The following is a 13,639-nucleotide window of genomic DNA, read 5'->3' as shown; positions in this document are numbered from 1 at the left end:
TCTCTCTCTCTGGCCAGTCTTTCTACTTCTTTAGGGCAGGGCCTATGCATCTTCTTCCCAGAATCTAGGACATTGCCTGGGATATTGTAAACACCTAAACTATCTGTTGAAAAATGAATGAATACAAATGCAAATGAATGAGGAAACACAGTAAACACATAGCTGTGTAAGATGATTTGAAATATCTTTGCACCTCTTAAGAAACAGCTTAACATTTTTTTAAACATCAGAAAGCTGCTATAATAAAACACACTTCCTGAAATTTTACAATGCATTTATTTATCTCATTTCTTTTTAACATGTTTATTCTTTATTTCCCTCTAATAAATTCAATTGGCGTACAGTGGTTTTGCTTTGGTTAACTCATAGTGTATGTAATTTGGATCTGATAGCACTTGAAAAGACTCACTGTAATACATTTTTACCGTTTTCAGTTTTTTGGAGATCAATGAAAAAGAATATCAGGTCAGATTTTATTTTATTTTTTCCCTGCAAAAACAGCAAGGACATATCCTCAGACCATAGATAATATGAAAGGGAAAAGAAAGTACTATACATGAAATGATTTGAGTCCTAGCTCTGGTTTATTTCATCAGTAATAAGAAAATTCCTACCGATATTCCATTACGAACAGTTCTTCTGTGAGGACTTCACATGAAAGACTGTGAGATTAAACCCTGAGGCTGTTCGTCTCCAAACGGTGCAAGGACACCTGGAGTTCCACACATAATTTAACTGGCCAAGTTTTTAGTTTTCCTGCTAATACTATAGTATATCATTTTCATGATTCCTGTTACCAGTAGGAGGACTATGGTAGTAGGTTGAAGATAAAACCTGTGATGGAGAAAGTATACAAAGAATGACCTAGCAAAAATATTTCCTTCTACAAAGCTGTTCAAATAAAAAAGATGGGTTCGGGCTTCCCTGGTGGTGCAGTGATTGAGAGTCCGCCTGCCGATGCAGGGGACACGGGTTCGTGCCCTGGTCCGGGAAGATCCCACATGCCGCGGAGCGGCTGGGCCCGTGAGCCATGGCCACTGAGCCTGCGCGTCCGGAGCCTGTGCTCCGCAACGGGAGAGGCCACAACAGTGAGAGGCCCGCGTATCGCAAAAAAAGAGATGTGTTCACCGTCTCTAGTTAACCCTTGCCCACCCACTTCCCCCCGCCCCCGCCGCCAAATTCTAATTATCTGTGACCCATTTTGGCAATTAGACTATGACATATTCAAACTACTGTCAGTTTCCTTCAAAGTAGAGGTTTAGGAATAAAGATAAAATACCTAGGAGATATGCAATCAGAGCTACTTTTTCCTCTGCCTCCTTTTTTTGACCACCTAAATTAGATAAGTTGTTTTAAATTTGTTTTATTTACACACTTTAGAAGATAAGAAGTAAACAGTAAAGAAAATTTTGGTGCTGATGAGTTCTTATGCAGGAGTCCTGACCCCTATTCCAGGCAGAGTCATGGGTTGGAACATAGAATTCCCATGCACTTTTTTGGATCAGACAACAGATGGGAGCCCACATCCTTTCCAAATTTTCCATTCATGCAGAAACACTTCAGAATTCCCTGTATCTTTCACCATGACAAAGGGAATATTTGTGTAGAATGTGATGCTGTGTAAGCAGAAAAAGTTCTTTATTTGAGTGAGTGGAACTAAAATTTTATCTTCTAATAATGTACAAAAATCTGATCTTTGAGTCTTTCTTGATTCTCCCATCCAAGCTGTCACCAGTTGTTAGTGAATCTTCCTGTCTCAAATCTGGTTCCCCCTTACCTTTCTCATTGCCATCATCATGACCCAAGCAATTAAGAACATTTGTCTCTTGCTATCAACTTAATGTTTCTGCCCACCCAACATTCAAATGTTGAAGTCCTAGCTGTCAATATGTTCGCATTAGGACATGGGGCTTTTGGAAGTTGATTAGGTCTTGAGGGCAGAGCCCTCACAAATGTGATTACTGACCTTATATAAGAGGCTCCAGAAAGTTCCCTCACCCCTTCTATCGTGTAAAGATACAATGTCTATGAATCAGAAAGTGGGCTCTCACCAGACACTGAACATACCAGTGCTTTGATCTTGGACTTCCAGCCTACAGAATTGTGAGACATAAATGTTTGTTGTTTAAGCCACTGGGTTGTGGTATTCTGTTATAGTAACCCAAACAGGCTAAGACAGCTCTTTTATTCCTAAGGCTAATTGTGTCCTGAACATCTGAGCTTCTCCCCTCACCTTCAATAATGCTCACAATTTTTCATTATTAATATTTCTGAAGTACTGATCAGACATGGTACTATTCTATAGGAAAATTTTATTCTGAATAAAATCCATGTTCCTTGGTATTATAAGAGATATCTTTTATAATCTGGTCCCTATCTACTTCTGCAGTCCTATCTTCCAACAGTATTGTTTTTGTCAATAAAGATTATAAGTTTAATATAGCCTCTATGGAGCCACCTTCATTCTCTTTCATTAGCTAAGTGTTCTTTCCTTCTCTTTTATTTAAATCTTGTTATCCTTCAAGATCTAGATTAAATTCCACTTTTTTCACAAAACAGTTTCCTCAAACACTATCAAGGCACTGATTTCCTTTTTTCTTTGAACTCCTAAGCACTTTATTGCACCACCCCTTTTAGCCATTATTATTGTCATACTCATTGTCCCCATTGTTGTTGGATTATCCATTATCCTCCCTATGATGTTGTAAAAGTTTTCTCAGCAGGGGCTACATTTAGTCACCTTTTAATAGGTAGCTCACCTCCAGGTGCCTAACTAGAGCTTTGTGTAAAGAAAGCATTCAGTATATTTTTGTTGAGTGAAGGGGAATCAATTGATCCTTCATTTTCAGAAGAGTTTAGGACTTGCAGAGCTCAGAAATTGACCAAAAAAACCCCTTCTCTTTATATGCGCACTTAAGTAAATAGTAAGTAAGTATAAATAGTAAGTATCCTTGCCTTGCCTTTCTCCTTCTAAGGTGCATCTGTGGCCTCCAGAGTTAGCGGGAACCAAAGCAGAAGCAGCAGCAGGTTTCCAGTGGTTAACACTGCAAGCAGCAGGTATGATCTTTGGCAACTAGCAGATTCCAGTAGAGCTTAGAGGATGTTACTGTACCACTGAAACAGATTAACCATCAAAGTATCTTCCTTCTTTTTCCATTTGGCTTTTGTCAGCAATTGGCAAAGCTCCACACAGTAAGAACATACTAAAAGAAGAAGGAAAGTAATGAGAAATAATTAGAGGTGGCTCATTGCCAACCTATGTCTGCATTTGAGGAGAAGAGAAGCTGTTGAACAATATTAGGAAAAGTAACTCCATGCCTAAAATCTAAATGAATATTGCTGAGGAGGGTCAATAAGATGATATCGTGAAAACATAAATTCTCTCTCAATTACCATTTACTGATGACGAGCACATTTTCTGGAAGCCATAATACAGTGGGCTGGGAGCTGAAGAATTGACATATGGAACTGAGAACCATGAACTCACTCCTTCCTTCCCTCTGACAATTCCCTCATTAATGCACAGCCAGGAAACCTGGGAAAGGCGTGCTTTCACTGAGTTGGAGAGAGATGACAGTACTGTCAGCTGCTAAGCTTTTGTTCCTTTGTTCAGCCATATTAAAATGATAGAAGGGAAGTGAGCATGAAGCTTCTTTTTTCCCAAGCCCAGCGGTCTAAAGGATTTATTGGACATCTGCTTACCTATTGTTGGTTTTGAAAGGTTTCTTCTCACTTTTGAAAGCAGAAACACATTAGACTATCACATCAGGTATCAAGGATATTAGACGATTAGCCAGTTGCTTCTGTGGTTAAAAGATAACTGGAAATGAATGAGACATCAGGAGAAACATCAATACTTCTTTCACAGCAGGAAGTATTTGTTTAATAAATAGGATTTCTCAAAATGCAAGTTACCCCTTCACATCAGGCAGTCATGTTTTGGGACTTGAGTGGAAAACTCAGGTCTGTTTTAGGAATTTTAAAAGTTTTAGTGAGTATGCTGACAGAATAAAATATTAAATTAACAATAAAAGCCTCAAAACATGGCTAGATATGGTGTGACTCACTCCTATTCCACGCTTTTTACCCTCTTGATCTGAAAATAAAAGTCCTTTAAGCAACATCTTCAAATGTCTTTGTCTCAGGAAGGTATTTGTAATCTATGAACATCTACCCAAGGAGTCATAAAAGTGAAATAATTGTAAGGCTTTCTTTTATATTCCTTTTTTGCTTTTTTATGTTCACCAGTAGAAATACTAAGAAAACAAAGAAAGAAGCCTGTGTAGTGCTCTATTTATTCCTTACTCTGGGTCCCTTAGTGTGTAACCTTCATTAGAGCAGAAATATATTCAAATGGGATTTCATTCCACAGTGTCACTACCTGGGTCATCTGCACAATCAAAAACAATTTGTAATTAGCATCTCAAATGGTCTGAGAAATGAAGGCACCAGGTAAAAGAAATCACCTCCTAAGGGACTCTCTCCCCCTCCAGTGAACTGCCTTCCCAAATAATTCCCAAATATTTAAATAGATAAATCAAATTAATAACTTATCTCCAGTATATCAATTGTGTCATTTATGGAATACGAGACCAGATGCAGCAAAAAATTCGAGCTCTAAAACCTCATTTGCACATATGCAGACACACACACACACACACACACACACACACAAACTACTGTCTTCAAATACCATTCAACCTTGGGATCTAGACAGGAGACAAGAATACAGTTGGAAGAGATTTAAAATTATTTTTTTAAACTTGAGTTTTAATAGCATCACACAATGAAGCTTGGTATGCTCCCTGGTGAGGATATAATTAGGGAAATAAAAAATTAAATGATAAAAACAGCAGGTGTGAAGATGGGCAAACTATGCAAGTAAAACTTTTGGTTGGTAACTTCTATTTCCTTTTTTCCCTAGTTGACCCTCCCCACCCCAATACACACTTTTTTCTTTGAATTTCATTCTTATTGAATGTGGCCATTTCTAAGACCGATTAACTGAATCCAGGCTCCCCTGGAAAGCCTTGCTCATTTGCTTCTGATTATTTCACCAAATACTGGAGAAATCTTCAGTTCAAAGATTGCTTTACTTTAAAGAAAAAAAAAAAAATCAGAGGCTTGTCACGGTGCTCAGAGGTTAGAATGAATCACGGTGGAAATCAAGATCTCAATTCCTTAATAGAATTCTATGTTAAAAGAACTTCCTCAGAAATTTCCTGAGATTCATTGTCCTCTCACACTGGAAATGAACAGATATATGAAGGCACAGAGATTATTCATTGTACACATTATGTACTGAGTAAACTTTTTCGAATGCCATTCTGGACCAATATATCAGTTGATTATTTTGCTTTTTTGCCTATAATTCTTCTTGTTCTCCATTATATTTGTGTGATAGACATTGTGTGAAGTCTTTTACATTCATTATCTCATTTTTTCTACATAACAAACATGTCATAAATCTTACTATAATCACCATTTTACAGGTGATGAATGCTGAAGATGAGAAAAGCTAAAAGTCTTAGTCAAAGTTACCTAGCTGATAAAGTTTACTTTTTTAATGTGGTAAGAAACACATAAAAGAATTCACTATTTTAACCATTGTTAAGTGTACAGTTCAGTAGGGTTAAGTATATTCAAATTGTTGTGCAACAAATTTCCAGAACTTTTTCATCTTGCAGAACTGAAAACCTGTACCCAATAAATAACCTTCCTTTTTTCCCTCTCTCCTCAGTCCCTCATAGCCACCATTCTACTTTCTGTTGCTGTGAATTTGACCTCATTTATTTATTTAGTTATTGTGACTGCTTATTTCACTTAGCATTCTCAAGATTCATCTATGTTGTATCATGCCATAGGATTTTCTTCCTTTTTAAGGCCGAATAATATTCCATTGTGTTGACGTGGTCCAGAAGACACCACTGTGGCATAAAAATTATCTTTATCTGAAGACATTGGAGAGCAGGATTTTTAAACTCCCTTATCTTAAAAACAGAGTCTCCCAAAAGAAGTCAGTTGTTACAAATCTTCTTGAGAGTTTCTCCACCAGAAATTGACTCATCACTAGAGAGAAATCAGCATCAAATCTAACCAGGCATTGTTACAAAACTATTGTATCTCCTATCTGTTCTCCTAAGGACCCATTCAGAAGTGTTTTCCCATAAGTGCCTTTTCTCCTCCTCCTTTTCCCCTAGTGTAATAAGGTGCTATGTAAGTCTCAAATTCTAACCACCTTCTTGAGCCACATTTTTTCTGTGAACTCCTGTATACCCACAATGAAAACATCTGTATTTTCTCTTGCTAACCTGTCTTTTGCCAGTTTAATTTGCAGACCTTCCAAGCAAAGAACATAAGAGGACAGAGTGAAGGTTTTTCTTCCCCAGCAGTATGTAGATAGCAAATTTTGTTTATCCATTTATCTGTCTGTGGACATTTGGGTTGGTTCCACCTGTTAGCCATTGTGAAGAGTGGTGATATAATCATGATTGCACAAATATCTCTTCAGGACTCTGTTTTCAATTATTTTGAATCTATATCTGGACATGGGATTACTGGATCATGTGACAGTTTTATTTTTAATTTTTTAAGAACCCTCATACTCTTTTCCATAGTGCTTGCAGCATTGTACAATCTGGCAAACAGTAGACAAGGTTTCCAATTTCTCCACATTTTCACCAACACTTGTTATTTATTTATTTATTTATTGTTTGTTTGTTTATTTTGCTTTGTTTTGATAGTAGCCATCCTAGTGGGTGTGAGGTAATATTTTATTGTGGTTTTGACTTGCATTCCTCTGATGACTAATGAAATTAAGTATTTTTTCTTATGCTTGCAGCTAACATATTTTTAACCCTGAATTGAATTCAGGCAACCTGACTCCATAGCCTACATTTTTGGTACTAAACTGTGCTTTGCATGATTTCATTTTTTCTATTTTTCTTGATTATTTACTTAACTAGAAAATTTTAACACATGTACTTCCTAATTTTATAGTCTGTATTTTTAGGTTATCTTAATGTTTGATGATCATATTTTTAATTATGGAAACATTTTATTTTAATTACATAGCAATAGTTAAACCAATAATTTAAAACTTTGAGCTCTTACAGGTTATAAGGACCTGTATACCCTTCTATACCCTTTTCTTATGCTTTCCAGGAATGTTCACTTTTGGAATAATTACCTTATTTTTTAATATAAGTTTATGTACCTATATGTTTGGGGCTTGTATTTTCTCATTTCTCTTTGTGACTACTTATACTGTGAGAACCACAATTACAAAGGATAGATGGAACTGAAGTAGGGTTAGACAGAGAATGGATTTACTAAATTAACTCAGGTTCTTCATTTCCTTTTGAAGAAGGAATGCCTTGAGGCTGAATATTCATGACCATGGGTTATACTTAGTATGCCTGATTATTTTAGCTCTTATATATAGAGTAATGTGCTGATCAAGAGCTTTGGTACCTGTTTATGCCAATTCCAACTGATTTATTTTTATTGTAAATATATGATTTAGATAAATCTTATGTAAACAAGTACAACATGAACGAGTAAAAGAAAGCAACTATTATTTTAATTTAAACATGGGCTGAAGAGTTTGGAAATATTTAGTGAGTCAGTCACTAAAATAAAAATAAAATTTAAATTTAAAATATGTCAAAATTGGGGAAATATGAAATACTATTAATATTTGGAAAATATAAAAGTATTAAATATTTAATACTAGATTGCTTTTCCTGTGTTTTAAGTTCTCATTCCACTTCATGGGAATTCAAATCCAAATTGTACATTATGTTTTATGGGTATAGTTTATAAATGAAAGATATCCTAAGACTTTAATTTGTGACTCAACATCAAAGGAAAACACGTGGACCTATATCAGAAGATTATCCAATGAATGCTTATTTTTGTGTTAATTAAAAGAAAATGAGGCAGATATGGATCACATTTTTTGAGTTTAATGCTTACCTGACTTTTTAGTTAATCAACTAAATGCATTGCTTGCTTTGGATAAAAATGGCTTTTACTATAAAAGCTCAAGAACTGATAGCTCTTTTGGTCTCTTTGTTCCTCTTTCTCTATCTTTCCATCTTTCTCTTTCTTTCACTCCATCTAAATATACAGATATAGATAGATACGTAGACCGATAGCTAGATATAATAGTTAGATATGCACAGATGAATCCCATACATATGAATATTTAATTTCTTATTTATTTATTTATTTATAGCTGCTTTGGGTCTTCGTTGCTGGGCATCAGCTTTCTCTAGTTTCAGTGAGCGTGGGCTACTCTTTGTTGTGGTGCGCAGGCTTCTCATTGTGGTGGCTTCTCTTGTTGTGGAGCATGGGCTCTAGGAGCACAGGCTTCAGTAGTTGTGGCACGTGGGCTCAGTAGTTGTGGCTTATGGGCTCTAGAGTGCAAGCTCAGTTGTGTGGTGCACGGGCTTAGTTGTTCCATGGCATGTGGGATCTTCCCGGACCAGGGCTCGAACCCACGTCCCCTGTATTGGCGGTGGATTCTTAACCACTGCGCCACAAGAGAAGTCTGAATCCCATACATATGAAAATATACTAACCTCTTCCATGTTATCAGAAGTTGTTTAAATATCTTGCTTAGGAGAAAAATTGCATAAGTGACTATTATTTCCTATTATAATTAATGTATAAACTGCAAAGTTTCATTAATGCAAAAGTAAATTCAACAATCAAGTTGGCACCAGTGATAATATATTCAAAATTATATACTGTTGATGAGTCAATCCTGCTATCTCATTAATTAGTTATAAAATTATTTGGAACAACCTGGAGCTTGATAGAAGTTATAAACACTAGCAAAGATCAGTTGACTTGGTTTTATAGTGAATATTGGTGACCATTTTTCCGAAATGCTATTTTTTCTTCAGATAAATATACATGCCTCAGTTTCCTCATCCATAAAATGGCATAGTCACACTTCATAGGGCTGCTTTGAAGATTAAATAAATTAATTTACGTAATGGATTTAGAATAGAAATTGGTACATTGTAAGCACTATATATACTAGATTTATTGTTATTATTATTTTAATGCAAGAACATAGTATACAGCATCTACCTTAGTAGATATCCACAGAAAATTTTTCATTGGAAGCTTTGACCTCCTATGCTTTCACATATATGGAATTGAAGATCCAACCTCAAGGGTTTGTACATCTAGCAAAAACGCTGTGTAGAAATGCAGTAGACGGTGAAAAGACACAGTAAATCATATACATATTATTCAAATCATACTAACCAGGTGTCCATTGGTCATTTGGTTACTACAATGGACTGAATGATGTCCTCTTAAAAGATGTGCTCATGTCCTCATTCCTGGAACCTGTAAATATTACCTTATATGGCAAAAGATGTACTTAAGTTAAGGATCTTGGAAAAGGGGGCTTATCCTACATTATCCCAGTGAGTCTTGTATACCATCAGATGTATCCTTACAAGAGAGACACTCAAAAGAAATACACAGAAGGGAAGGTGATGGGAAGACAGAGGCATAGATTAGAGCGATGGCAGCCACCAGAAGCTGGAAAAGGCAAGGAACAGAGTCTCCGCTAGACTCCCTGGAGGGAATGTGGCCCTGCTAACACTTTGATTTTGGCCATTCTGGCAGTACTGACTTGGACTTCTGGCCTCCAGAACTCAGAGGGAATAAATTTCTTTTTATTAAGCTACTGACTTTGTGGTAATTTGTTATGACAGCATAGGAAACTAATACAATTACTAATAATTTAGCAAGAGCAGAAGGAAGCCAGAACAATGTGCACAAAGATGGCAGTGACAGTAAGAGTCTCTGAAGTGTCCTCCCCATTGGAGGAGCAGTCTCGCCTTTCCTTCATGTCCTCAATGTGCTACTGGTTATCATTGCTGCTCTACCTCCACTGACTCACCTCAAAATCTTCCCTTTAGTTTAGTATCCTCTTGATGCCTCCATGTTTTCTGGTTAAGTGCCTGCTTTTTCCCTCATTATAAGTAATGATGAAAATCCAGACACAGGTTTTACGAAGATTTCTCTAAGGCCAGATCAAAGGATTTTACAGGGTCAGCATTCTTGATGTTTCATATCCCCAGCAGGGCTGGTTTAGACCTGGATGAAATCTATTTCTTCACCTGGGTTCAAATTCAAGTTCTGCTAATTACTCAATATGTGACCTCCAACAACTTAATTAACCTCCGGAGTTGTGGGTTTTCTTATCCATAAATCCAAGATACTATCAACTTCACCAGTTAGTTATGATCATTATAGACTAAGTAAGTAAAATGTCAGGCAAATAGAAAACTGAAAGATTTGTTCTTATTCTCTACATTTGTCCAGCTTTGTTCTGCCCTCACTCAGGACAAACCACAGAGCCTGGTATTGTCTGTCCATTTTGGTATACCTGTCCATTTTGCTTGGATGGGGGTGTGTTTTAGGCGAATGTTTGGCCAGGGAGATCTCTTACTGCTGGCCAGACTCTAAGTTCATCAACATGAATTTATATGCTCCTCTTTGTAGGAAGCAAATGAGAAGTTCAGGCTTTATGAGACAGACAGTTGTCAGAGTCATTTTTAAAACCTCTTTTATTTTCTCCTTCAGATAATACTAAGAAATAAACACGTATGACTTGCACTGGTTTTACCGATTCTGCTGGTTAACTTCCTGACCTTGAATTGTGTTAAAATTCTAAGGCAAACTGAAGAATTTAAACTGCACCTGCACCTCTACCCTGGTTTGAGTAGGGGGTAAAAAAGAAAAAAAAAAACTCCATAAGGAGTTTCCATGGACGAAATCTTGTTTTATTTTCTCCTTGGTGTACTGGGAGGCTGACTTCTTCTACCCTCTAACAGAGATATTACAAAATAACACATATGCAGAAATGCTCCAGTTAATAAGATTAAAGCTTAGTTTATGCCCTTGTTGAAACTCAAACAAATTATCTCCTGAGGATGAAACAGCTCAAGTGCTTTGCTCTCCCAGGGGAATTTATCAAGTTCATTTTTATTTTTCCTGTATGAAGGCAGAATTTCCACATGGCTAGTGGCCAAGTGCTCTGGTTCTGGAGGCAAGATTTCCAATATCCTTCCTGACCTGGACTTCTTGTAATTCTTACCATCCCGGAAAAACCTCTTCTGAAGGACAGTGTGAGCCTTTGGCTGCCTTTCTTTGAATTTATTTCCTTACAATCCGGCTCATTCGCAGTTTCCATTAGGACTTGAATATAGCTACAGACTGCTTTTTTGACTCTAAAATCCCCTGGAGTTTCATTCTCACATTCGAAGTTGTTGGCTGACATCTTCACCTGGATGTCATGCAAACACTTTAAGCAAACATGTTCAAAATGGAACTCACACATACAAAGATAACTAACAATTCAAAGGGAGATAAGAAAAGAGTTCCAGATAGAGGGCACAGAGTAACAACTAAAATTTTCAAAGAGGTGGGTTTCTGCTGACTGGGGTGGTTGGAGTTGGCTTGATGTGAATGATAATTTTGAAGTAAACTTCAAAGAATAGAGGTTTCTATTCTTACCTTTCATGATTCTTACCACGAAAGGAATAGTGGGCTAAGATTCAGCGGTAGAAATACTCAAGGGATGTTGGCAGAACAGTGAATAGTCAAATTTGGATAGAAAAAAAAAAAAAAAGAGTTCTTAAAGGGTTTTTTTAAACAGGAATAAAGCCCCACATGGACTTAGCATTCAGAATTCTCCATGGTTTTGCACATAATTCTTTGTCCTCCTTGCAGATATGTTTGGCATATTCCATCTTATTTATTTCCTTACTCTATTTGACTGCTCAGACCTCAGTAAATTTTGCCTCACATTATCTTTCTCACAATATTTTGTTAAATTTTATCCTTTTCCAATATACATTCAATCACTTTAATTTTAGATCTCTTAATTTTTACCCGACATTGTTTTTTGTTTGTTTATTTAATAACCTCAAGTTCAAAAAGGCTAGCTTATTACAAAGCTCCTCTTTAGCACTGAATCTGATTGCATCCTCACCCTCCATCCCTTTGGGCCTTCAGTTGGCAGCTTTGTAATCCATATTTAAAAGGGCTAAGATCAACCACCTCTGCTTTACCCATCTATCCGTTCTGCAAATATATGGGTTAGAGAAGCCTAAATGTGTTTTTAAATGCACTGAGCTTTTTTTCTCAGAAAAGGACAAACATCGAAGTAGTTCTGTTGCTGAGGGTAGTCTCCTTGGGGAAGCTAGCTTGGGCCTCTGGCTATCCAAACACTCAGCACTCTCACCATTTGACATGATCCCATTAAACGAGCTTCAGTTAGGTTCTCTGGCACTTCAGGGCTGAATTCAGCTGTGTACTTGAAGTTTGATGGCTCGTCCTCAGTTATTCCATGGATACCATGACCATTTTGCTTTTGCATCCAGCAAGAAGCAGTAGATATAGAATTAAGGTTCATGGGGTTAAGTGAAATAAACAGTCTACATGTCACAATATGTCATACTGTTCTGAAACTGAATTTGAACTAAATATAGACAATTAATGTTTCCACAAGATTTTCAAGGGATAAACAAAAGCAGTAGTATCTTTATGTAAACAATTCCAAAACTGACTGTACAAAACTAACTTGTTATATCTATAACCATCAATTTCATACTGATGGTGTTAAAAGTTGTATAATATTTTGTTATGCTAATTCTGAATAATCTTTAGTCCTATATTAAGGAAATTGATGACTTTAGGCATAATTTGATGAGGTTTTAAAATTACACAATATTAAAAAATAAACAGAAAAATTGTAGGGAGATAGTTGACGAGTGAACAATTATGTATCTGTCAATAGACAAATTTTCAGGAATATTGTGATTCTTTTAACTTTATTATTCAAATTGTATTTCTAGAAATTTTTTCTTCTAATAGTGAGTTTCTCTGATTATATATAATATTTTACTTCATATTCTGCTATATGCATAAAATTTCAAATTCTTATTATAAAAGAATGATGTTTTAAAATACTTATTTTTCTGTCTTTGAAATATTTGATAGATATTTAAAGTTTGTCTTTGTAAACCAAAGTTGTGTTGAATCAGCAAGAACAATATGCCAGGGAAAGGTAAAAGATAGTTAAGTTTTTCTTGGACTCACATTTTTCATACTGTCTAAGCATTTATCATTTTATTCTAATAATGGAAAAATACAAAATTTTATTCAGAAGCCTATTCCTTATTTCATGTAAGAAGTATGAAAAAGTATGGGGGATGACTCCAGAATTGTGTGTGTGTGCTCATTAAAAAAGATGTAAAAGCACAATCACCTGAAGTAAAACCAGTTAATATTGATGACAGTATATTCAAAGAACCTAAGTTTTCTGTTTGAGTGCTGGCATTACATAGATTTATAAACTAAAATCACATGGTAGATAAATAAGGTTAGATTCAATGCTAATTTACTGGCTTAATGACTCATTTTTGCCCAATCAAGCACATCAGTGTAGACCTCAATCCAATTGTTAAGTGAAGATGGCTAAAAAATACAGTTATTTTTTAACTTGGTGATTGACTAGTGTAAATGCAGCCTAAGTTACTGTATTCCTATTTTTGTTATTTAAGTATTGATGTGTCCTTTTCTATATTCTGTATATGTTTAAACA

Source organism: Leucopleurus acutus (genome assembly GCF_964270905.1).
Source record: "Leucopleurus acutus genome assembly, chromosome: 4".
NCBI lineage: Eukaryota > Metazoa > Chordata > Mammalia > Artiodactyla > Delphinidae > Leucopleurus > Leucopleurus acutus.
This window is presented reverse-complemented; position numbering follows the sequence as displayed.